Raw genomic sequence first — 24,551 nt, 5'->3', positions numbered from 1 at the left:
GAGTAGGTCCATGAAACTTTTGTATCATGTAGAATATAAACTGGTTCATTTTTGAAAAAAAAAATGGTGTGGTACCATGAGCCAAACTTGATATACAGGTTGATTCTTTTTTTATTTTTGTTTTTTTTTTACAAGAGTTTAAATGGTTAGGGGGTTAATATTTTTTTAGCACATAGATCAATCATAGATCTTATTAATATTTGTACACAATTTGAAATTCGTCACTTTCATAGTTTAGGAAAAAATAATTAAAACAGTTTTGGGGTTAGTCGGGTGTTTTTCACCCCCAGGGGGTAACAGAGGGATGAAACTTTGTGCAGAGTATAACCTCCCCAAAAGGAATCGTTTGATTACAGTTTCGGCCCAAAATCGCTGGGGCAATTTTTCCTAGGCTTTACTTGTAATATTATTATTTCTAATTAAATTTAAATTACAAACTAATTCTAACGGATGATGGTCCGACCAGTACACGTCATAATGTATTTTTATACTCCGTATTAGTTTCCGTGCCGCTTCAGATACTACACAGTGATCCAGCCAGCTTTTAGTACCATTAATATCACTAACATAGGTGTATGTATCCGAGGCCACTCCTAGAATGTCTATGTCCGCACATTGCCATCTAACATCCGCACAACAGTCTAACAACTCCTTACCGAATCGTCTGCCCGGGTGAGCGTTGAAATCCCCTAATATGAAGACGCAGTCTACCTGGCACTCCTCCACTATTGCCGCCATTTCCCCTAGGCATTCCGTAAATTCGGTAAGAGTCTCCGCAGAATCGACGGGCATGTACACAGAGAACACCAAGAGCGAACGATCCGATAACACTATCTTTACAGCAGCGAGTCGCGCACTTTTACAATGCACAATCGAAACCGATGTAAATAAACATTTCCGCCACAATAACGCCACACCGTGCACCGCCGTACGGCCTACCGCGTAAAATCCCAGCTCCAGTATCGACCGCCGATGCTACACCCTTTCGTAAAAATATTGTCACCGAAATTTAAATGCGACTTTCCTCACTTCAGTGAGTGAGACAAGCTTTCGTCATAATGATGATGCCTTTCATTCATGAATGTAAATAAATGTGGTTAACTTTACTTGATGTTTAATTTTATTAACCTTTAATAATGAACTCACTACTGAGGTGAAAAGTTGCGTGTCACACGAGAGCAGTTATTTTACATCTCGTGTTTTTAACTCCCTCGCTACGCTCAAGATTCTAACTTAGAATCACTCGCTTCGTGATGCAATTATAGAATCTTTCGCTTACTCAAAATCAACACTCGCAAGAAAAACCAACTTTCCTGTCTTGTTGCACAAATAACTATGTACAGTACATATGGTGCTACTTTACCGCACTAGTGCGAAAATTAGCGTATTACGTTACTGTGTCGAACATTTAAAGGCCCATATGTACTGTAAAACGTTGTACGATACATGTGCAAATAGGTAATTCGCAACTCGTGCCGATTTAAAACACTCCCTTCGGTCGTGTTTTAATTTATCGCCACTCGTTTCGAATTTCCTATTTTCGCACTAGTATCGTAATGTACTATTACAGTACATACGGCGCTACTATAGTGTTACGCACTAGTGTGTAAATTAGCACATTATGTAACTAAGTATGTCGAAAATTTAAAGGGTCATATGTACTGTAAAACGTTGTACGACACATGTGCGAATAGGTAATTCGCAACTCTTGTCGATTTAAAAGACTCCCTTCGGTCGTGTTTCAATTTATCGCCACTAATGTATCGTAAATAACTATTATACAATCGTGATATAATAAATAAATATTATAGGACATTATTACACAAATTGACTAAGTCCCACAGTAAGCTCAATAAGGCTTGTGTTGAGGGTAATTGGTTTAGTCTTATTTGCAGGCAATAACGGACCAGCGTTGGACCAAAATGTTACGTCATGGAAAGGGCCACTAGGGAAACGGGGTATAGGAAAACCTGTTACTAGATGGGAAGACGAAATAAAAAATATAGCTGGTCAAAACTGGATGCGAATAGCTCAAGATAGAGATGGGTGGAAAACTCTGGAGGAGGCCTTCACCTGTGAAGACGGGGTTCTTGCTACATATTAAAATTCATTTTGAAATAGTTTTAGAGCTGCCATTGGGAAGCTATAAGTAATTAAGTTTGCTTATAGTTTTTTGATGTTGGTTCTAAAATTATTTTAACTTAACTCTAAACAACAATGTTAAAATGTTAAAATTTCGCAAGAAATAAAAGGCTATTTTATTTTATTTATTTATTATTTATTTGCAGGTTCATACATTTGCCATTTAATGCAAGTAGCTAATGTATGAACTCGCAATAAACACTAATCAATGTATAAACAGACCCCAATGTCAGCCTCACATACCTGAATGGGCTGTGTGCCACACTTTCCCATGCTGACCTTACATGAAGTTGAATTGAACATAGGTACAGTCAGCTGCAAAAAGTATGTATCGAAAGAATTGTACTTGGTACTACACTCTTATTACGCTGCGGGCTTAGCATGGTCTTAGTTATCACGCGATATGGTGACAATCTTGTTGTTAAAATGACAGTTTTCTTCGATTTTATCGTTCACACTACGGTTGCAGACGATAATAGGAGTTATCCACATTTGACAGCGATAGATGACAATCGACAATTTGCATAACATGGTCGTCGGATAATTTGACACATTATCCCATTTTGGCAGTTCAATATAGTTAATTTTATCTACGTGCTTCTTAGGTCACGACAAGCGTTGTCGTGGATGCAAAGCTCATGAAAAAACCTATGTTAAGGTATAAATTATCAGTAAGTATCCGTTTTTCTATGATTTTATTGAGTGTTAGTTAGTTAGTTAGTAGTGTAACTCCTCTGGAGTTGCAGGTGTACATAGGCTACGGAGACTGCTTACCATCAGGCGGGCCGTATGCTTGTTTGCCACCGACGTAGCAAAAAAAAAAAGTTCCGCTGCATATAATATTGTCAATATTTTCTTTGCAGGGATGTCGAGATTTTTTTTTTCTTCCAGCTCGCAACTGCTGCAGAGGAAAAAGAAAGAAGAAGGATTCAGCGACGATCTTTGAGGGACGCTGCAAACCCCTTTGATATGCCGGACGAAGAGTTCCGTCATATATACAGAGTACGAAAGGAGTTAGTGTTATATATTTGTGAAGAACTCAACGCCGACCTCCAGCCTCACAAGGGTGATGGATTGCCATCTCACCTTAAGGTAAAGCTATAATATTGCAGTGTTGCTCATATAGTACCAAAAGTTTGTATGTTAAGATACCGCACAATCACACAAAATTAGCTGATACAAATATTTGGGTGAAATTGTTGTTTATAACATAACAGAGGTGCTACATTATACCTTAAAATTTAAATATTTCTTAAGCGAAAAATTTACTTAAATAATGAAAGCTGTGTACAACTACTTAAATAAGATTCTAACAGCATTACATCTGCTGGCTGATGGCAATTATCAACACGGGACTGGTCAGGATCATGGTTTATCTATTGGTCAGACGACTGTAAGCCACAGTATCTCGAACAATTTGTAGATGCTGTGAACAGAAGGTATGTTCATTGGACCACTGAACTACTATAGGCATCAAAAACTGTGAGAGTATACTAGGGCTATCTTAGTAGTTTTTACTTTTTTGAATAAGCATCAGTGTTGATGTATTGTGTAATGAGATAGGTATTGTTTGATAGTTATGTTCAGGTAGTTAGTTACATTGGATACATAATCTGGAATTGCAATACTAGCTAGGTTTGACTAAGGTTAAGTTCTAAAACGTGCCATCTAAAATATGCTCCCTTTTTACAGACTTAAAGACCAATGGATAATAGTTTTTCCTGGAACTGATCGGTCCCGACGATCAGTTGCCTCAGGATTTGAGGATGCATATGGTCTGCCAAATATCTTGGGTGCAGTAGACTGCACTCAAGTGAAAATATTTCCCACCTGTGCCACACGGAGTGCAATATCTGAATCGGAAAGGCGTTCACGCTCTTAATGTACAGCTAGTAAGTTTCAATTTTAGTTACAAATAATCATTTTTTTATATTAATCATAAAATCCTCATCACTGACCACAATGTATGTATATTATAATTAAATAAAGAAATATAAATACTATGGGACAATCTAACACAAATCGACTAAGATAATGATGTACCTAATCTAGATTGATTATAATAATTCATTAAAATAATAACTTATATGTTACTACTTGGTTGTCACCAATTCTCAAATAAGAATATAAATAACCTTATATCTTCAGATTGCAGATGTCAACTGTAAGATCTTGGCAGTAAACACGAGGTTTCCTGGCCGTGTGCACGACTCTTTCATATTTAACAATTCGTCCATTTAGGATGAATTAAGAAGATTGTACAATGGCCACATTGGGGAGTATTTCCTTCTGGGTAAGCAGAAAATTGTGTATCTGTACCTAGTGTAAATTTATTCGATGGGGAGACGTGACGTACGCGTTTGCGTTAACTGTCATTTTGTATGGAATTTTGAGTTTCCAAAACATCCCGCTTGGCGCGCTGTTTCTAAATCCCTTAGCACCACTTGCACCATTTCACTAACTCGGGGTTAACTGGTTAACCCTGGAGTTACCATGTTACCAGTACAATTTCACATTGGGTTAACGGTTTAACCGGTTAACCCCGGGTTATTGGAATGGGGCAAGTGCATGTTAGTAAATGTACTAAGATCACGACCACAGAATAAATAGTTCATGACTAAGTTAATATACCTATCATAATGTAAAAAAGGCATAAGCAAGGGGGAAGTTTCGTTAGTTGTTCAGATGATTAAGTATTATGTAACCAAAAAATAATAATTTCAGGTGACTCGGGGTATGCTCTTGAGCCATGGCTCATGACGCCAGTGCTGAATCCTGCCCCGGGAAGCCCAGAAGCAAGGTAGGTACACGGTCTGGCACTGTCGCGTGCGCAACACGATCAAGCGTACCAATGGGTACCTCAAAAACGTATTCCGGTGCCTGGGCCACGACCGCGTCTTACACTACAGCCCGACGAAGGCATCGTCAATAATAAATGCATGTTGCGTAGTATACAACATAATGCAACATTATAGGTAAGTGAGCTTAACTTTGCAGATTCTCTTCAGTGATAGAGAGGTTAGATAAGTAACGAAATTTTCTTGTTTCGCGGTAGACCCTCAGGGCCTCCGCTAGCTGACGCGGACGCCCGCCGCGTGCGCACGCTCGCGGGTCCTGCTCCCAGGCCAATTCCGTCGCACGCGCCCGCGCCACTTAGCGCTATTCATACAATTTGTTATTAGACGGGGCGTCCGTTCGGATAATCCGCGTCAGCTAGCGGAGGCCCTCAGATTGTGATGGATTGTGGTAGTTGTGACCCCTACGCAGAGTTTCGCGTAATATTCCCTATTAAATGAAGATAAGGGCAAATGGAATAAATTTCATTGTTCAGCGATTGATGAAGAAAGTTTCACATTTTTACTCTTTATAGTGATGATTAGATTTCTTCTTTAAATTCTAATATTCTTACCGATGTTCTCCTTTTTCTTGCAGAAATGTTCCCGAGGAAATCGTAGGAGATATTGATGAAGACGCTCCTCAAGAACTTCCTCATCGTCATGCGCAAAACGGACTACTATTAAGAGTGGCGCAGGAAAAGCGTGCGCGTCTAATAAATACATATTTTGCTTATTACTATGTTTTATTCTGATACAAATACCTACCTAATATACAAAACGAAGAAAAATGCGCAATGCTTTAGATTCCCTTAACTTTGTTATGGCTACAGGAAAAATGGGAAAGAGTTAACCATATTATAAAATGTGTATGAACCAAATCCCTTTTTCCCGCTCTATGTAGTAATATACTAAATAAGTATGTATTTTCTTTCAAGAAATGTAATCAGAACATTATTTTACTAATAAAACACAGTTTTCAAAATCAGTAAACTTTAATTCCTTTTGCTCGGAAAACAAATAGGTAAAAACTCAAAAACGCCCCGAAATAATAATAATAATAATAAAGTTTATTGCTTTCACATTGGTGTTCATACAGATGTTCTTAATGAATAATATAATGTTTCACAATATGACACCCTGTAAGGGTATTGCAATTTTATCTAACACTAACACATGAAACAATTATAACATACCTACAAACTACAGAATACACAAAAAAAAAGTAGTTTATAGTATACCTATGCCTATTTATGGTATTTGTTATCATCTAAATATTCTTGTAAAGAATAGAAGCAATTATTTATTAAATAAGTTTTCAAGCTATTTACAAATTTATCATATTTTGATTCTATCGCTATTTCTTTAGGAAGACTGTTGAAAATTCTTACAGACATGTTATAGGGACTTTTGTTACTCATTTGTAAATTACTGGCAGGAAGGGCAATCTTGTTTTGATATCTTAGGTTCAAGTTACTAGTATGACGGTCTTTAGCTTTTATGTATAGGTCGGGATGTTTTCGTACAAATTTGCATGTTTCTAAGATGTAAAGAGATGGCAAAGTTAAAATATTTAATTTTTTAAAGTAAGGTCTGCAGCTTTCTTGATTTTTTATGTTACTTAATATTCTAACCCCCATATAGCAAATTTAATTGAAATCATTTGAGCCATTTTCGAGATCACCGTAATCATTGACATATATCTAAGGACGGGCCTTATGGGCAATAAGAATAACCGGTCAAGTGCGAGTTCGTTTACCTCGCACACCGAGGGTTCCGTACAAACTTCAAATTTTCTCATGAAAGACTTGACCAATGTAAAAAAAACAATTTTTATTCTTAAACTTCGGAGATGAGAGGGGGGGGGGGGGGGGGGGGGGATGGTATTATTTTCACATTTTCCTTCATACGTAAATTTTTTTTCACAATGAAAATAAAAAATTGTTTTGTAATTTTCAATTTGAGCTCTTTCAAATGATACCCCACTTGACCTATTTAACTAGACTTTGCAATTTTACCCCCTCTTCATATTGGGAATTTTCCATTATTAATACTTACAAATAAAATAAAATAAATACACATCCAATATGTTTGGGTCAGCGTTATTCATTACTATTCCAAATTTCACATCGATAGCTTAAGTACTTCTCGAGATATTTAGCAATAGCACCATAAGGGTTCCTTTTGTACCTTTTTGGTACGGAACCCTAATAAACATACGGTGTGTATTTTTGATATGGCCGCAAACGTAAACTAGACGGAGGGTGCGAGGACAGCGCTTAGCTCAGACGTCTTCCTCTTCCATTATAACTGTGTCTTCCAAGTTCTCAATAATCTCGGTGTCCTCCAATGTGTTAATACTGGAACAATACCAAAATATAATTTTTGTGGAAGGGAGGAAGGAGGAAGTTGCCTGGCGCGTATGCTCGCTCTGTGTGGACCCGGCTATTTGAGTTACTTTTGTTTGGTGACTAACTAATCAAAGATGAAATAAGATTTACCACAATTATGAATGAGGAGTAGAAATTCACGATAAAAAAGCTATGCATTTGACATTTCGAAAGACCTCCGTCTACACTAGCACCCCTAGTGGCGAAATTAAACGCGGTAGCACTCATTCGGGCGTTAATAATATTGTATTCCAAAGGCTCTCATACACGAAAATAAGATCTTGCTCCTTGGAAAGGTCAGAGGATGAACCTATAATTAGTCAGGTAGTTCAACCTCAGGGTAGGAGTGCTTGTTCATTCGTTCGCGTGTTATTACTAGTACATACTACTTAAACAATAAATAATACGTTTATTTGTTAGTTGATATGAGCAAAGAAAATTTGAAATAGAGGTGGATTGTCAATGAAAATTTTGTAGCTACAGCAGATTTACTGCCATCTTTAGGCACACGATTAAAACTTTTAGAACGCCATTTGACTTTGATCCTTATTCTTTTACTGATGTGTCAAATTTGTTAAATATCAGAAAGGGGCGCCATATTACCGGGCATAACCCGGCCCGGGCCTTTGATCTATTAGATGGCGCCACTTTTTGATATTTAACAAATTATACACATATCAGTGTACGGATAAGGATCAAAGTCAAATGACGTTCTAAAAGTTTTAATCATGTGTCGAAAAATTGCAGTAAATTTACTGTGGCTACAAAGGTTTCTTTGAGAATCCACCTGTTTCAAATTTTCTTTGATATCAGTATTAAAAGTCTTACCGATTCGCCAACAAGTCGTGCCCCTCCTTCAAAACACTCCATTTTTGTTTCTGCGCCTCATTAAAAATTTTCAGTTCGTTCAGGATATCCTGTCAACATAAAATATGTTATAGCAAGTTTAAACTAAGTGGTATCACAGAGCACATAATAAATAGCGCCATCTACCACAATGGAGATTATCTGTTCTACATAACTACATTTACTTGTCCCAGCTCATACTAAAGTTGCACAAGAAAGCCTTCATATACCACTGATTTCTTACGGGCTCCCCGTATACCTACTTATTGTGGGAATACAGAATTTGAGTCAAACATATCCATACACAATTTACGGTATTAACAGCTTTATATCTTATTTCTGTTATGATAACTGACTCACACAAAATATAACTATAATAAGTTGTCAAATTTTATGAACATTTAACTATTAACAACAACCAACACCAGATTTGACTATTATGATACTACCAAACGCTGATATATACCGCACACGAATGAGAAGCTAATAGGTTACTTAGGATTGAATAAGTCTAGTGTTATGAAATATATTAGTAATAATAACATTGCCGTGTACCGTCCAGTCAAACATATGACCATGGTCAAGATTTCAAGATAAATAAAATTCCAGCCTTTCAATAAAATGCATGTTAATTATAAGTTTCATAATAACCCTCTTATGGGTAGTTGGTGGTGTTATTTTATTTAAACGGCACTGTACGATACGAGAAATCCCGAAATGTAGATTTTGCGATTGCTCGCGTATATATATATATTTATTATTTGTATGTTTTATCAATACAAATAAGGTCAGATGGGGTAAGCGAAATATGGAGGCAAGAGAAACACTTGTAGGGAATGGTACGTCAAGTATGGAGCTTACAGGCTTTATGTATGCATTCTTACTGCCAAGTTACTGTTTTTCTTGTCCCAAGTTAAATAAACAATGTTTCTCGTACTCAACCTGATCTTATAACAGAATTATTAGTTCATAAATTAATTAATTACTCTTAAAATATTATCATGCTCATGCTGCAGATGATTAAATTGTGCTGTCGAAGGTGCCGGTTCCGTCGTGCGGTTGCGGGGCAAGTACACAGCTCTGCGTACGTGGATACGCGTGCAGGGCGCGGATCCACGTACACAGAGCTGTGTACTTGACGTGCAGGCAGGACAAGACGTGCGGGTTGGGCGGTTATTGCGGAACGAGCGAGAAGGGCGGGACGGGCATAGCGGGCGGAAAGGGCGGCAAGAGAGGGACGTTCGGGTAGTCCAGGACTTGTGGGCAGTACTGAATGCGTGGAGCGTATAGGGCTGGCAGAAGGAGAGGGAGACGAGGACAAATGAGAGGTGGAGAAGTGGGGTTGTTCGCTGAGCAAGGCCGCAGTAACGGTGGCGGTTGTTGGAACAACAACGAGATTTTCAGCAGTGGCAGAAAACGTGCTGCCAGCCACACTGTTCCCAGCACCCGAAAACTCAACGTAGTCGTCAATCTGAGGCAATGAGCACATGCAAGTTTAAAATATTTGTTATAAGAATGAAAACAAGCAAAAGATTGTAAAAACTTTTACCCGACTATGATTTTTTTCTTAACTAAAGCACCTCTTCCTTGTCCAAAGTCAGTTAAATATTATTATGTAGTCTATGTCACCCCATAAAAATGAACCTATAAACACCTCATTCACCAAAATTGATTAGTAATTTATACACAACAAAAACATACCGGCATATATACGGCATCCATACGTAGACTGCTAAAATCATAACCCTTCCCATTCTCATAGTCGGGTAAAAATAATTCCGGTTAAACCAAACCAAAAACTTAAAAAGTAAATATATCTGAAAATGCTAGCTTCTGCAAGGGTGTCGCCAGCGGGGAGCAGGTGCCCACCTAGAGAATAAAATCTGTTGTCATTTATACATGATTAGCCGGGTCCACACAGAGCGAGCATACGCGTGAGGCAATATTCTCACGCACAAACTGGCCAGTGTAGACGTGCGCTCGGGCAAGGAAAACGCACGCGCCTCCTCGGTCGCTCTGTGTGGACTCGGCTATATAAATTCAACAATATTTATACCCATAGTCATAACTGCATGCGATTATGGCAAAATTAATACACTAACTATACTTATTAATAGTATTAAAACAGCTTTTACAGTACAGTCAGCGTCAAATACTTTGTAGCAACCAAAGTAGCCAAATAGTTCGGTACACCATATATTTAGTATGGTGTACTACGAAGTATTTGACGCTGACTGTACATATGGTACTACTTTACCGCACTAGTGCGAAAATTACCATATTACGTTACTGTGTCAAACATTTAAAGGGTACCTTATGTACTGTAAAACGTTGTACGATACATGTGCGAATAGGTAATTCGCAACTCGTGTCAATTTAAAACACTCCCTTCAGTCGTGTTTTAATTTATCGCCACTCGTTTCAAATTTTCTGACTTGTTATTATATGCCGATACTAAAATATACACCATTATTAAATCAAGTGATGATTGTATGAAACTTCAAGCTGATCTTGATAGACTGAGTTTATATTGTTCTATGAATGAACTGTACTTGAATGTCGAAAAATGCTGTGCCATTACATTTACAAGAAAACGCAATAAGATAGAGTATAATTATTCATTAAACAACAAAAATTTAAGGATTGTGTCTGAAGTGAAGGACCTGGGGTTAAATCTTGATAGCGAACTACAATTTATTTCACATATTGACAAAATTTCAGCAAAAGCATACAGAATGTTGGAATTAATTTTCCGACAAAGCAGGGATTTTACAAACCCTAAGACTCTGCAACTTCTCTTTAAGTTTAACGCATTTGTTAGGTCCAACTTAGAATACGCTACTACAGTCTGGAATCCTCATTTCAATGTTCACATTAACACAATTCAAAAAATTCAGAACAAATTTATCAGAACAATGAAATTTAATATAAATTTAAATCTTTTTACCCTGACAATTTCTCTCTTCAACCCCGTAGAGAAATTCGAGATCAGATATTTTTGTTCAAAATCATACATGGCCTTATTGATTCTCCCAATCTTTTGTCTAAAATTTCAATTTGATGTCCTGATCGGCGAACTCGCTCCACAAACCTATTTGCAATTAACTTTGGTCGTACTACATATGCAAGAAATAAGTTCTTAGCTAGAGCGTGTAGAACTTATAATGAAATTTTTTCTGATATTGATATATTCCATTTATCATTACAACAGTTTGTTTCTGTAATAAAATGTACAGCTAATAATAATATTGATTAGTTACTATATTTCAGCATACTTGCCAATTTGTTAATATTGTTTTCAACAGTTTGAGTTATTTGAGTTTTGCATGTTTTGATATTAATGTTAATTTCTGAGCAACATAATTGTTATTACTCATTAGTGGAAACTGTTTGGCTTGTGGATGTGTAATCTGATTAACTATGTGTGTTGTTTTTGCCTGTTTGTTTCCCAAAGGTTTAATTAAATAAATAAATTAACTATTTTTCGCACTTGTATCGTAATGTACTATTGCAATACATATTGTGCTAGTTTACCGCCCTAGTGCAGTAACTAGCACTATACATGCATATATTGAAAAGTGCCATATGTACTGTAAGACGTTGTATGTACAATATACATGCTAAAAGGTAATTTCCTACTTTTTGCACTTGTATCGCAAAGTACTTTTAGAAACTACTTAGCCTGACATTAACTCAACAGATACAATAAACAAGACACAATAAACTCTTCATGATCTTAGTTTAAGCAAAGAGAAATAAGAAAGCTTAGATTACTCACTTCATAAATATTATTAAGAAATTAAAATCAAATCAAATGTTCGACGACCGGTTTAGCCTAGTGGGTCACTACAGCAAAACTATACATATTAAATACCTTTTTTAGAAAACATTATAATAAGCAACTGACTCTTTGACCTGCATTATCATGACCTCAGTAATCATTAAGATGTTAATTTTATTAGTTATTATACTTCATTTTATTACTATGCACAGATTGCACTGTAATTTCATTCAATATTATATATAAAAAAGTGTCTTGTTTAGGAAGACTTCTATGCGGACTAAGTGATGGAAATCTTAACTATGGGAAGCATATTTACTTACCACTTTCCATGCCTGCACTGACTTATTGGGCCCGTGCTCCCTTAAGGCCTGTGCAAGGGCCTCCCATTGCGCCTCGTACCTCTGGGGTCCTTAGAGGCCCGTCAAATTCCCGGTTGGCGAACCGGGTGTGCTGTGACATGTATTCAACGAGCAATCTAATTTGTGCTGCGTTCGAGCGACTGAAAAAAAAACAGTCACATAAGTTAACGATCAAAGGAACTGGCAAATAGCTATATTTTTCTGCAAATAAATTCTTTTTGTTTTGTGTAACTTACATTTTTGGATTTTTGGGTGGCATCCTTTCAAAAGTGGTAGCGGCGGTTTGGCCAAACACTTCACAGTAATAACACGCAAACTGCCGATAAAACTTTTCAAGTTGTCAAAATAGCAAACAACGGAACAACATAAACGGAAAAGGCTTTAATATTTCCTGAGGAGTAGTGGGCAACATATTTTCATCACTGTGATCACTGTCACACATTTTTATTTAGTATTATTCACGGTTTCACTCACAAAACAAAACTTTATGAGTTTTCAAACTTCAACAATGACTTCAACGCAGAGGAATACTCGTGGGCGTCCGTTGTAAAAAAAAATGTTTGTGTTTGCCTAACAATCACAGAACAGAGGGCCTACCGCGAACCACGTTCGACGTGTTGCCTCCCTGTCATACTTACGTACGAATTTATAAGTGCGACAGAGAGGCAACACGTCGAACGTGGTTCGCGGTAGGCCCTGACGCGTCGCAGCAGCGTGCAGCGTGTTTAAGTAGACCGAAGTATGACAGACGCCGCGACGGTATTACATTTCGAAACGCCACCGTTGGCAAATTTGCATTGAATTGAGTCTCCTTAAACAAGAAATATTTTATCGAAATATGTGAAGTTCTATTTTCAACATTTTTATAGTAGCGATAAAATTCGGTGGTTTTCCGATTAATATTATTTAGGAACGCACCTTAAATTTTATACTGCGTACTCAACTTGAATTTGCGTACTATTTTTAAGAGGTGCACGTAACGGAACGCAAAACCCATCTGGCAACACTGACTAAGATCTTTCAAAGATATTCTAACGTCAAAGTGACATTGGTCATCCGAATCGTGCAGCTTCTGTCAATTATACCACATACAAACGATATCTAATTGAGAACTTATCTATATCTAAACCAGAACTTAACGATCTCATATCTTTTCCGTATTGCATTTTTCGAATAGGGCCGTATATAATTCACGCAAATTGTATTTATTCCCAAGGCAGTTTTTTTTTTCCAAAGGAGCCTTAATCGCCGTATTTGTGAACCTCTTTTTGTGATTTTATGCGAATAACGTGAAGTTCAGGCATATGTTCGTCACCAGCACCTAAATTTTACTTCTAATTAAGAATCATACTTAAAACGACAAATTCGCAATCCCGTTGAGTGTCTATAGGCACTAATGGCGTCCTTTATAATCTATATAATCACATTTTCCAAGCAATCATAAATTAGGTACATACTTATAGGTAAAATGCAATTTACCATTCTCACACTGCAGCACTTCGTTTATTCTTGGATCGAGTTGTATTTTTATTTTTGTTATCTCGATCTCCACCTCTTTTGACGTGACTAGTACATGTCTATAGAACGCTATCGCCTCGGCAGCTTCCTGCAAACAAATTTAAACGTTGTATAAATATCAAGTGCAATAAAGGAACTCTATTTAATTACATATGAAGGACGCCTTGAGAACGTTCACCTGCTTAGAATAGAAGAGACATACTTAATGTCAGATATTATGTCTGCGTGCATTAAATTGTCAAGTCATTAAAAATTTGTGATTGATTCACCGGATGGTCTCCGCGGAAGATCAGCGCTGGAAGTCGCTAGCATCGTAGTAGTATTAGTAGCGCTTTCTTCTTCTACATATATTTAACTGTTTTGTATATTTTTTCTTCTGTTTGTGCTTACGAATAAATTATTATTTCTATTTCAATAAGGGAATTGTGGTAATGGCAATCGAGAAGTGTCAGCAAAGGAATTTTTCAAAGAATATTAAAATTAAGGTCACATCATATCGAAATCACTATACAAAGAGACTTGTTTTATATTTAAAGGCCTTGTGTATTCTTGATTATTTTACCTTTTCCTTTCCCTGCTGCATCAGAAAAACTGGCGATTCTTTCAAGAACGTCAGAAATACAATATACAAAACTGACAGCGTCAGAAACGTGTAAATGATTTGATTGTAAGTCAAGTATCCTCCCAAGATGTATGAGATAAGTAGCCCGAGGAAAAATCCTGAGACGACACTTGAGGTTAGAGCACCTCGGATGGAATCCTGGGCTATTTCGGACACGTATACCCCGGACACGATCTGGCCGGCCGCGCCGAATCCTGCTACGCACATTGCGGCTAAGATCAGAGGCACGTAGTTTGTGAGAGAGATTATCGTCCAGGATAGCTGCAAAAGAAATAAAGTTGACATAAAATTTATGTTTAGATGATGGCACTTTCATAATACGTGGCTTATATATAACTAGTCTGCCCGCGACTTTGCCTGCGGGGAAATGATCATGATGATAGCTAAAAACTACCCTAGGTCTCAAATTATATCCTAGCAAATATCATCAGCCTTTTGTACGATTGTATTCCCTTTTATGCAATAAGGATTAAATAAATAAACCATTTGAATCAGTTCTGCGCTTTAAGCGTGAAGATATAACAGATAAACAGATAAAGTTACTGTTATACGTTTACCTACTATTAAATAAGTAGGGAGTTCTTGGGAAAACAACGTTTTGACATGTTTTTACTTCAGTTCCTATATGTGTATCCTGCATCTGCATGTAAACCTATTTAGTTGAAAAGAGTTTAATTTGAAAATGCCAAGATGCCAATCGTTTGCACTCCGTAGCGAATGAAGCACTTTTGTCTCTTTCGCATTCATATGGAAGAGTGATAGAGAGATGACCGTATGGTTTGCTATAGTGCGAACGATTGTCATCTCGGCTAGGCACCCTAGTGGCTGTTTGAGCTGAGATTTTGATGATAACGCAACAATTTGCTACTTAACATAGAGCTTCTCTGATGACACAGTCTGAAGGTAGCCAAAAGAACTCCTAGAAAAACGCAAACACTTCTCTCGTCTTAAAGGGGTTTCGAGGAGGAATGAATTGAGGTACTCACCACAAATGGCAGTCCATACAGCATAGCCGTATACTTTCTTCCAAATTTATTGACGGCATAGCCACAGAAAGGGGTGGCCACTAGCCCTCCGATGTTGGTCAGACTGCCCAGCAACGAGATTTCGAGGGAGGACATCGGATGTGACAACACAGTTTCATTTGAGCGGAAGTTTTCTATCACACCTGACGGCCAGGCGTAGGTGAAACCAGTGAGGGAAGTCAGGGAGGCAACTGCAAAAAAGCGTTGTGTTATCCGATAAAAAATTGTGTTTTAGTTCCTTTAATTATATTTGCTTTGGCGATTGAGTGTTTCCGAGTATAACGCATAAATAACGAATAAATAATATTGTGAGAACGCTAGATATAAAATTGATATTTTCACTCATTCTAGTATTTTCATTTCTTTGTTTTTGCCATGATAAGGGTATTTATTTTTGTGTTTATCACAAATATTTATTCGTGCCATTAAAAATATGTACCTATTCCCAATGGCACAACTACGCACAACTGGCACAACTAAGCACAACTAATGTGCTCTCGAACCATTTCTTATAACACAACTACAATCAAAAGAGGAAATAGATAGCTTTTAATAATTCTCTCAGTTTTAACGAGGAGTACACAAATGATATTATTCGCATTTTTAAAGCAGTTTTGCACTCCATTAATTGTGACCTACAGTCACTTATAAACCAGTTTAACAAGTTGTAATAAAATAAAATAATAAAATAATGGACTCCTGAAAATTTATTATTTATCATTCGTTATTATTAACGTATTTATTTTTTTGCTTGTAAGATAAAGAAAGCGGGAGCTACAATTTGTTGAAGAAGAGTGATATATGAGTTCTCTCTACTACTGCTGGGAATATTTATGGAACTTATATGCGTGATACTACACGGCACGACCACAGAGGATCCTGATATTTCCATTGCGGTACATATTCACGAAAAAAAATGTCCCCGTATGGTTTCGACTTTGCAACGAGAGGCCGCGTGGTCATGCCAGGTAGTTGTGTAATTGGGAACTGTATTATACGCTATTAAGTGTTCCTTACATCCTGGCTCGCTAATATACACAGCCGCGTCCACTCTCATATATTACTCCTCGCTCCCACGAGTTGCTCTACCGGAACGGTCACCACAGACCCTCTCGTTACGCGCGCTATATATACCCGAGACAGGTATAGGACCTCTATGATGTGTGTATGACATGCTGTTTGAGACAAGTACTTTCCCGTCTAAACTTGTACATACACTACAGGAACTAAAATTAAATCCTTGATAAACCAGTTGTATCTATGGGAAAGATTTCGAAAAAAATATTCCTTATGGCACAACTAGTTGTGCATACGAAGTTGGTCCATGAGGGAAGCCTGAATGGCACAACCAGTTGTGCATACGTAGTTGGTCCATGAGGAAAGCCTGGTTATGGGACGTTGTCTATGTATTTATCTATATTTATCTATTATATATACCGTGGTCCAGTATCCACAACACAAGCCTTATTGAGGTTACTTTAAGATTTATTTATTCGATCACAATTTTTACAAAAAATAGCATTAAATATTTAGGAAATAGGCCTAACAAACCGACAATAATGCTGTTTATACGAAGCGTATATACATATTTATCAGTCAGGTAGTCCTAAGTTCAACGGTAACAGTAACATCGTTTATAATTGTGATGTTGCACTTGCAAAGGTTATCGAGTTCACACACCACTGTTATACTTAATACGCGCTTTATGCTAGACTATTTGCTATTTATCGGGTCCTATGTCTCAAATAGTGGCGTGTAAACAAACTAAGGGTGAACTGAGGGAGTACAGAAGGGGGTAGGGATCTGGAGGAAGTAGACCGCGGGCCAGGAGCATATGTCGTCAGTCATGGCCTCCCGGCTGATACTTTGTCAGATGATAGTTTAGATGGTATCATGAATTAAAAAAACAGTCAGCCGGTTGTATTGCAGTGGAAAGACCGTCAGTTGATGACATGAACATGTAAAAAATACGCGCCTTACCACTTTATGCACGCAAAGTATGCGTAATGTGTAAATTGCGTAACCGTATATTTGGAACGCTTGATGGACGCTACATGCAAATTTCTATAATTTTTTAATTCCTATCATAAATAGGTAAAGCGCTTATATTTTTTTCATGTTCTTGCGACCAGCTGACGTTCTTACTACCGTGATACAACCGGCTGACCATTTTTAGGGTTCCGTACCCAAAGGGTCAAACGGGACCCTATTATTGAGACTTCGCTGTCCGTCCGTCCGTCCGTCCGTCTGTCACCAGGCTGTATGTTCTGAACTGTGATAGTTAGCCAGTTGAAATTTCTACAGATTATGTATTTCTGTTGCCGCTATAACAACAAATACTAAAAGCAGAATAAAAATATCAGGCAAGTGCGAGTAGGACTCGCGCACAAAGGCGTACCATTATTTATTAAAACGGCAAAAAAAAAATTTTGTTGTATGGGAGCCCCCCTTAAATGTTTATTTTATTGTTTCCAGTATTTGTTGTTATAGCGGCAACAGAGATACAGCCTGGTGGGTGACAGACTGACGGACGGACGGACGGACGGACGGACGGATGGACAGCGAAGTCTCAGTAATAGGGTCCCGTTTGACCCTTTGGGTACGGAACCTTAATAAATATTTCTTTTCAATCTCGAGGTTCTCATACAATCACAAAAGTTAAGCAACGTCGGGCGGGGTCAGTACTTGGATGGGTGACCGTTTTTATAGATAATGGTACGGAACCCTTCCTGTGCGAGTCCGACTCGCACTTGACCGGTTTTTTTATTCTGTTTTTAGTATTTGTTGTTATAGCGGCAACAGAAATACATAATCTGTAGAAATTTCAACTGGCTAACTATTCAGAAGATACAGCCTGTTGACAGACGGACGGACGGACGGACGGAATAGCATTTGAACTATCATCTGACAAAGTATCAAACGGGAGGCGATGGCTAAAATTTTTTACGTGTTTCGGTGGCTGCCATTCCTCAATCCCCCACCCCCCACCAACGGAGTGGCAGCTGACGTCCACGAGGTTTCACCAACCACTATACGTGTTTTCGCCCGGGAGGCGATTGTTCATGGAAATCTGTTCCTGGCTCGCGGTCTAAAGTATCCAGGGTCCAAAAAATAATAACGCGTTTTGCATATCAGGAATTACGAGTTGTTCGATAGTTGGTAACAATAAGGAACTATATGTTGTGTTTTACTTGATAAGCGTTGGTATAACATAGGCATTAGTAAGTACATTGTTACTCATAATAGTAAAATCTATCTGATAATCATTAAAAGCACGGTCAACAAACTTATCTCTTTTATCGGAGTACAATAGCGTGTTTCCCGATTTAAATGTCTACATCACATTTTTAAGAAAACCGATGATAAATATTAGTGGCGACTGAGCCCGAAAATAGCAGGGTGTTCTTTTGAAAACTTTCTTCCTAGTGTTTATTATTATTATTGTAGTTTGTGGGCCTTTGAATGCCACGTCGACCAGGCATTGGTCTATTGTGACAGCCCTTTAAAGTTCATTACTGATGCCCGTTGAATCCAGGAAATTCCAGATTCTTTGGGCCGTAATGTTCTGTACCTCATAGGGTTGCAATACGTGACGCCCTAGGTGGGTAATTCTTTTTGACATCACAGTGGTCCACAGGAGCAGAGAATGTGCATTGCAGTCTCCTCTGACTCCTGGCAGAACCTGCATGTCACGTCTTGTTTCTTTCCGATTTGAAACATGTGTTTGTTCAATTTACAGTGTCCAGTCAAAATTCTGGTCACCGCGCAGGCTTTGTGTCTTTTGAGCCCTAGGAGCTCCCTAGCAGTTTTCCTGTTGAACCCTTTGATTAGAGCTTTCGAGTGTTCTTGTCCTTTTACGAACTTCCACCAATCGTTTGCCCTTTTTTTTTTTATTTTTTTTTTCCTAGTGTTTCATTCATAAGTTCCAACTCAATAGTCACCGATTCGAAAGTCGCGACGACACGACTGGCCTCTAGGCTCTAGGCTATCAACGTTCATGCAAATAGGAATTAGGAATACCAGTCTATGTACCTAAGTACCAAATCCCTATAAATATAAATACTTAGTACGTAAATAAGTATGATGTCAGTCAGTAAGAATATTCTGTCCTTTGAATACGGGCTTCCATTAAAATATATAAACAGTCCATATGATTACATACACAGTCAAACACTGTCACAAGACGCCTGAAAAAAAAATACCTACCTAGGTAAAACGAAAGGCTGACACCTATTGATATTAATATTCTTGAAGGCACTTAAAATATTATTGTAATGAAATGATAAAACTTAGTTCGGTTTAGATTAGTTTTAACTTATACTCCTTATATAACTAAGGTAAATCATTATATAAATAAGATAAACAATTATCCAGCTCATATCACCGCAGTCTGACTTATGAAAATAGGTAAGACAAAACTTCGTGTAACTTCACGCTCTATGAAAAATTCTAAGGGCCACTTGCATCAACAACTAACCCGAGGTTAACCGGTTAAACCTGGAATTACTATGGTTAACAGTACAATTTGACACTGGGTTAACAGTTTAACCGGTTAACCCCGGATCAGTGGGAAAGGTGCAAGTGGCCCGTAAGTGGTTACGAGTAAAAGGTTTAGAATTTTTCAAACTTCTAAAGTAGAGGTATTTTACTTTTTCTTACAAAATACTAATATTGCGGTATAATAATATGTAAACGACACTATAATTCAGTGCGTAAGTACACAGATTTAATTTAGGAGGAAAAAAGCGACTACTACTTTTGAGTTTATAAAATTTCTAATCTGAAAAAGGTGGGGTATAATTAAAATAACTAAGGTACCTAACAAATATCTAATCTTAAATATAGAGTGTACTCATATTCTGCGTATTCAGGCTATAGGTACATACAGAAAATCTTAACAGCTTATAACAAACGCAAACGATCTGTTTTGTCTGGGGCAAATGACCAGAATCCAGGGCCTATTTCTAGTGGACTAACGCTTATTTTTGTAATTATTCACGGAGGCGATGATATAAACATATTCAGAAAAAATCGAGATTAATGAAGTTATCTATGAAAATATGAAGGAACTTAATATTTATACGTGATTTCAGAGTTGGTCACGTTAGTTACGTAATGAAATTCGCCCAGTTATGTAACCTCGTATAAATACAATTTAAAATATACTTCACAAAATTTGCTTAGCCATTCAAAAGCTACTCAGCATTTTTAGTACACTTAGGCCCAGTTGCACCATTCAATTAACCCGCGGTTAACCTGTTAAACCTGGAGTTACCATGGTTAACAGTACAATTTGACACTGGGTTAACGGTTTAACCGCTTAACCCCGGGTTAGTGGGATGGTGCAAGTGGGGTTTAGCTAAACAGGTTCGCATAAAACAACTGCAATATGATTCGATATTCTCACACACAAATTTGTTTAATAATGAAGTAATTTTTCTAATAAATTACGACGGGATTACCAGCGCCGTGCCTAAAACGAAGCCTAATTATAATTAATATTCCCGTATTCATGTTTGTCGATCCGTGCGTACACCTGAGGTCACTTGTATACCTTGTCTGCAACAGTTAATATACAGGATAAAAATGCAAAAAAGCAGCCGAAAATAAAACTACTTGTGGACCGCCATGGCTTCGCCAAAACTGTGCATATTTTGCGGATTCGCAAAATTTTGAGCGATCACGCGAGTGAATCAAGTAGGTATATGAATTATACTAACTTGATATAGTCGACAGCATTTGTATGAAAAATGCCTTCCGTGTCACTTTATCCCTTTTATTTTCCATGTCTTTATTTATATTAAATATTTTTTCCCAACAAAACACAACACCACCGATTGCTAATGTGTATCTTAACTAAATGATACGTTGACATATGCATCAAACTCCTGCTTTACCTAACTCTGTAAACTCTGTTGTATAATGATAAAATATTAGATTATCATTATTTAGATCACATAATAATCGTAAGATCAATATAATGGAATAGGGTAAGTTCACCCGGTTTCGGCCCATAAACATAAAGATAGTTTATTATTCAAGTAGGCATAATACAATGCATTTATGAACGTCGAATAAAGCTACACCGGCTCTAACCCTACACCTCTGACCCGAGAAGATTTAAATCCCTCCTCAATTTAAAGGATGATGTTTCGCTCCCATACAAGTTTGGCCCAACACTCGCTAAACAAAGGTGGTATACCTATGTAATGTTAGGCTCCAAACATGAAAGAAAAGTCCCTATAGTTATTAAAAAATCACGGACACTTCACAGAACATTATAAAAGAGGAATTTCTCTACGATTTTGAGGTTAGGAGTTCTGCCTTAATGGGCAATCATATGGGCCATGTTAAATATACCTAACAACACAACAAATTATAAGGAAATAAGGTGCCGTAAATATTGTAAACATATCGATGACATGGGGCGTTTATGCAAATTAAAGGGTGATGTCAAGGAACAAATATCGAAGGAGTTGGTATTGGGTATTTTTTTAAATATGATAATACATTTATGATAATACATTATTTAGGTGGATGTCAGGCGTCTCCAGGATTGATAGGGTTCGAAACGAACACATCCGTGGTAGCCTCGGGGTGAGAGACGTCGCCGATAAGCTCCAAGAAAGTCGGCTGAGGTGGTTTGGGCATGTCAAAAGAAGGCCGCCAGAATACGTAGGCAACAAAGCCTTAGTTTTGCCTTACCAGGCCCAAACAGGAGGGGCAAACCAAGGCAGCGTTGGCGCAATATCATCACCAAAGATTTAAACGCCTGTGGGTTATCGGAAAACGACGTCTAGGATAGAGCGAAGTGGAAGGAGAAAAGTAGGAAAGCGGACCCCGTCACAGTACGGGACAAACGCTAGGAGGATGATGATGATGAATACATTTAATACGACTTCCATTAATTAATAAGACATAACATGCGAACCGGAATAGAGTATGACTCTATTATAGCATCAAAAGTAAAAACTAATCACTTAAGTAAAAATATTTACTTCGATTCCAGGGAGAGAAGGATTACGGTAACAGGATTGTTATAATAAATTATAACTCTCATTATTATGTAATACCTCATCGGTATCTGACTGGACAATCAGTTTACAACTACATTCCAAAAAAGAAAGTTTCAAAAACAAATGTTTGTCGAAAAGGCAGATCATAAACTTCATTTATTTCAAAGAAATTAGGATTTTTAAGTTGTAGTTTTATCATATAGATAATTTTAAGTTATAAAAAAATCGGCCACGAGCATGTCGGGCCATGCTCTGAGTAGGGTTTTGTAGTTACCATTCTGTTAAAATGGGCCAAACGGCCATTAATACATGGGCATTAAGTATCATGTACATTACAAGCATAAAAAGTAACTTTGTAGCGCTTTGTACGTCTTTTTACTAAGAAGAGAAGATTTTTTTGCAATAACTCAAAAACAACTGGACCGATCATGTTCAGTGGAAGTATTAAGCTTTTATTTCACGATTTTTTCATATTTTTTGGACCAATTATTCATAACTTAGAGGGATTTGACAATTCGAGGGAGGGACACATATTTTTTTTCATTCGGAGCGATTATTTCCGAAAATATTAACTTTATCAAAATATGGGTATGTTATAGACCCTTATTCGTTTTACTTATCCAACGATACCCGATATCATTGGGTAAAAGCAAAAAAAAAAAAACATTTTATATGGGAGGTACCCAAAAAAAAAAATTATAGCTTTTATTTAACCGTTCTGTCGCCATGTATGATTTATGTATCCATGCCAAATTGTAGCTTTCCAGCACTACAGTTTACAGAGTAAAGCCGAGGACAGACGGACAAACTGACATAGCGAAACTATAAGGGTTTCTAGGTGACTACGAAACTCTAATAAAAGATTGATAAATATTTTTCTTTTATATGTAGTTTATATTTCATTTTAATGTATTTTTAAGTCTATATAGTTTATTTCTCTGTGTTTTAGTTTTGTTACTCCAAAACCTATTTTGGTGCTATTTATAATAATAAATATGTAATAATTTATATTAAAACAAAGTCATCATTAAACTTTTTAAATATATGACGACTCTATTCGTTCCATATTCGTTCGCTATCAACTTTTGAGGAAAGTCATTAGATATGTTACTATTAAAGTCGTTGGAGTAAAAAGTTTTTACTGAGTCGCAGTACTTTTTGCAATTTTGATACTTAGTGCTTATAACAGTACGTAGTTAGTGGTATGACTATTTTTCTTTGAAGAACATTATAAGTAAGCGTTATTAGCATCAACAGGAACATCGCAGAAATGTATTTTTCTGCCATATTTTTTTACGTTTTTGCTTGGCTCAGACGTCCATTTATAACAAATATCATTGAGTCTATCTAATGATTGTACATGTGTTGATTTGGTTTAATAATTCTTTTGGGTACTTAATTTCGGTACTAAGAAGTGTCCGTTGGAAATATAATAGGTATTAAAAACTTATCGTGTAAGTATATAGCCTGCTTATCGAATCGTAGGCCAAATTCGGCATGATCCTTTACCGACAAAACTTAACGACACTTAAACTAAACACTAAATAACAAACACTCTTATTGTTCTCATGTAAAAAAAATATATTTGAATAACAAAATCTTTTTCTGTTACTTTAATAAAAACCAAACCATTTTCTTTTGAAAGATCATTTAACGAGCATCACATACACACTACATTATTGACTGAAGTGAAGGATTATGCCTAGACATCACTTTGTTCATATTTAACTTAGTACCTAAAAGAAGTAGTAAAACAAACACTTTAAGTACCGATAATAAGAACAGCGATATTGTGCAATGTTGTTAATATACAATTATACACTTGCGATTATGGTTAACGACTAGGTACTTACTTATCTACCTTCGAACAATGCATATCCACATAAATATAGATCTTATGACATGCGAGTGCATGTATGTTAAGAATAGAACGTAGATAGCAACTGGCGATAACCCGGGATATAAGCGGGAAAGCGCTAATACTCGTATGAGGACTATGAGGAATAGTTGATACC

General features: G+C 37.1%; 2 long non-coding RNA genes and 1 pseudogene across 2 annotated transcripts; 1 reads left to right on the top strand and 2 right to left on the bottom strand.

Moving 5' to 3' along the window:
- Window positions 1–23,297, bottom strand: part of LOC133530429 (facilitated trehalose transporter Tret1-like) — a 35,350-nt pseudogene extending 12,053 nt beyond the window's left edge.
- On the top strand, window positions 1,935–5,712 carry LOC133530309 (uncharacterized). Its single transcript, XR_009801290.1, has 4 exons — window positions 1,935–3,234; window positions 3,835–4,034; window positions 4,291–5,117; window positions 5,575–5,712. It is a non-coding gene; the product is annotated as an uncharacterized LOC133530309 (long non-coding RNA).
- On the bottom strand, window positions 7,063–13,540 carry LOC133530308 (uncharacterized). Its single transcript, XR_009801289.1, has 4 exons — window positions 12,592–13,540; window positions 12,317–12,495; window positions 8,195–10,081; window positions 7,063–7,336 (listed from the first exon to the last, which is right to left on the bottom strand). It is a non-coding gene; the product is annotated as an uncharacterized LOC133530308 (long non-coding RNA).
- Window positions 23,298–24,551: the final 1,254 nt, after the last annotated feature.

The sequence above is a fragment of the Cydia pomonella genome, chromosome 22 (assembly GCF_033807575.1).
Source record: "Cydia pomonella isolate Wapato2018A chromosome 22, ilCydPomo1, whole genome shotgun sequence".
Lineage (NCBI taxonomy): Eukaryota > Metazoa > Arthropoda > Insecta > Lepidoptera > Tortricidae > Cydia > Cydia pomonella.
The sequence above is the reverse complement of the archived record's forward strand: the minus strand, read 5'-3'. Positions and strand labels throughout refer to the sequence as shown.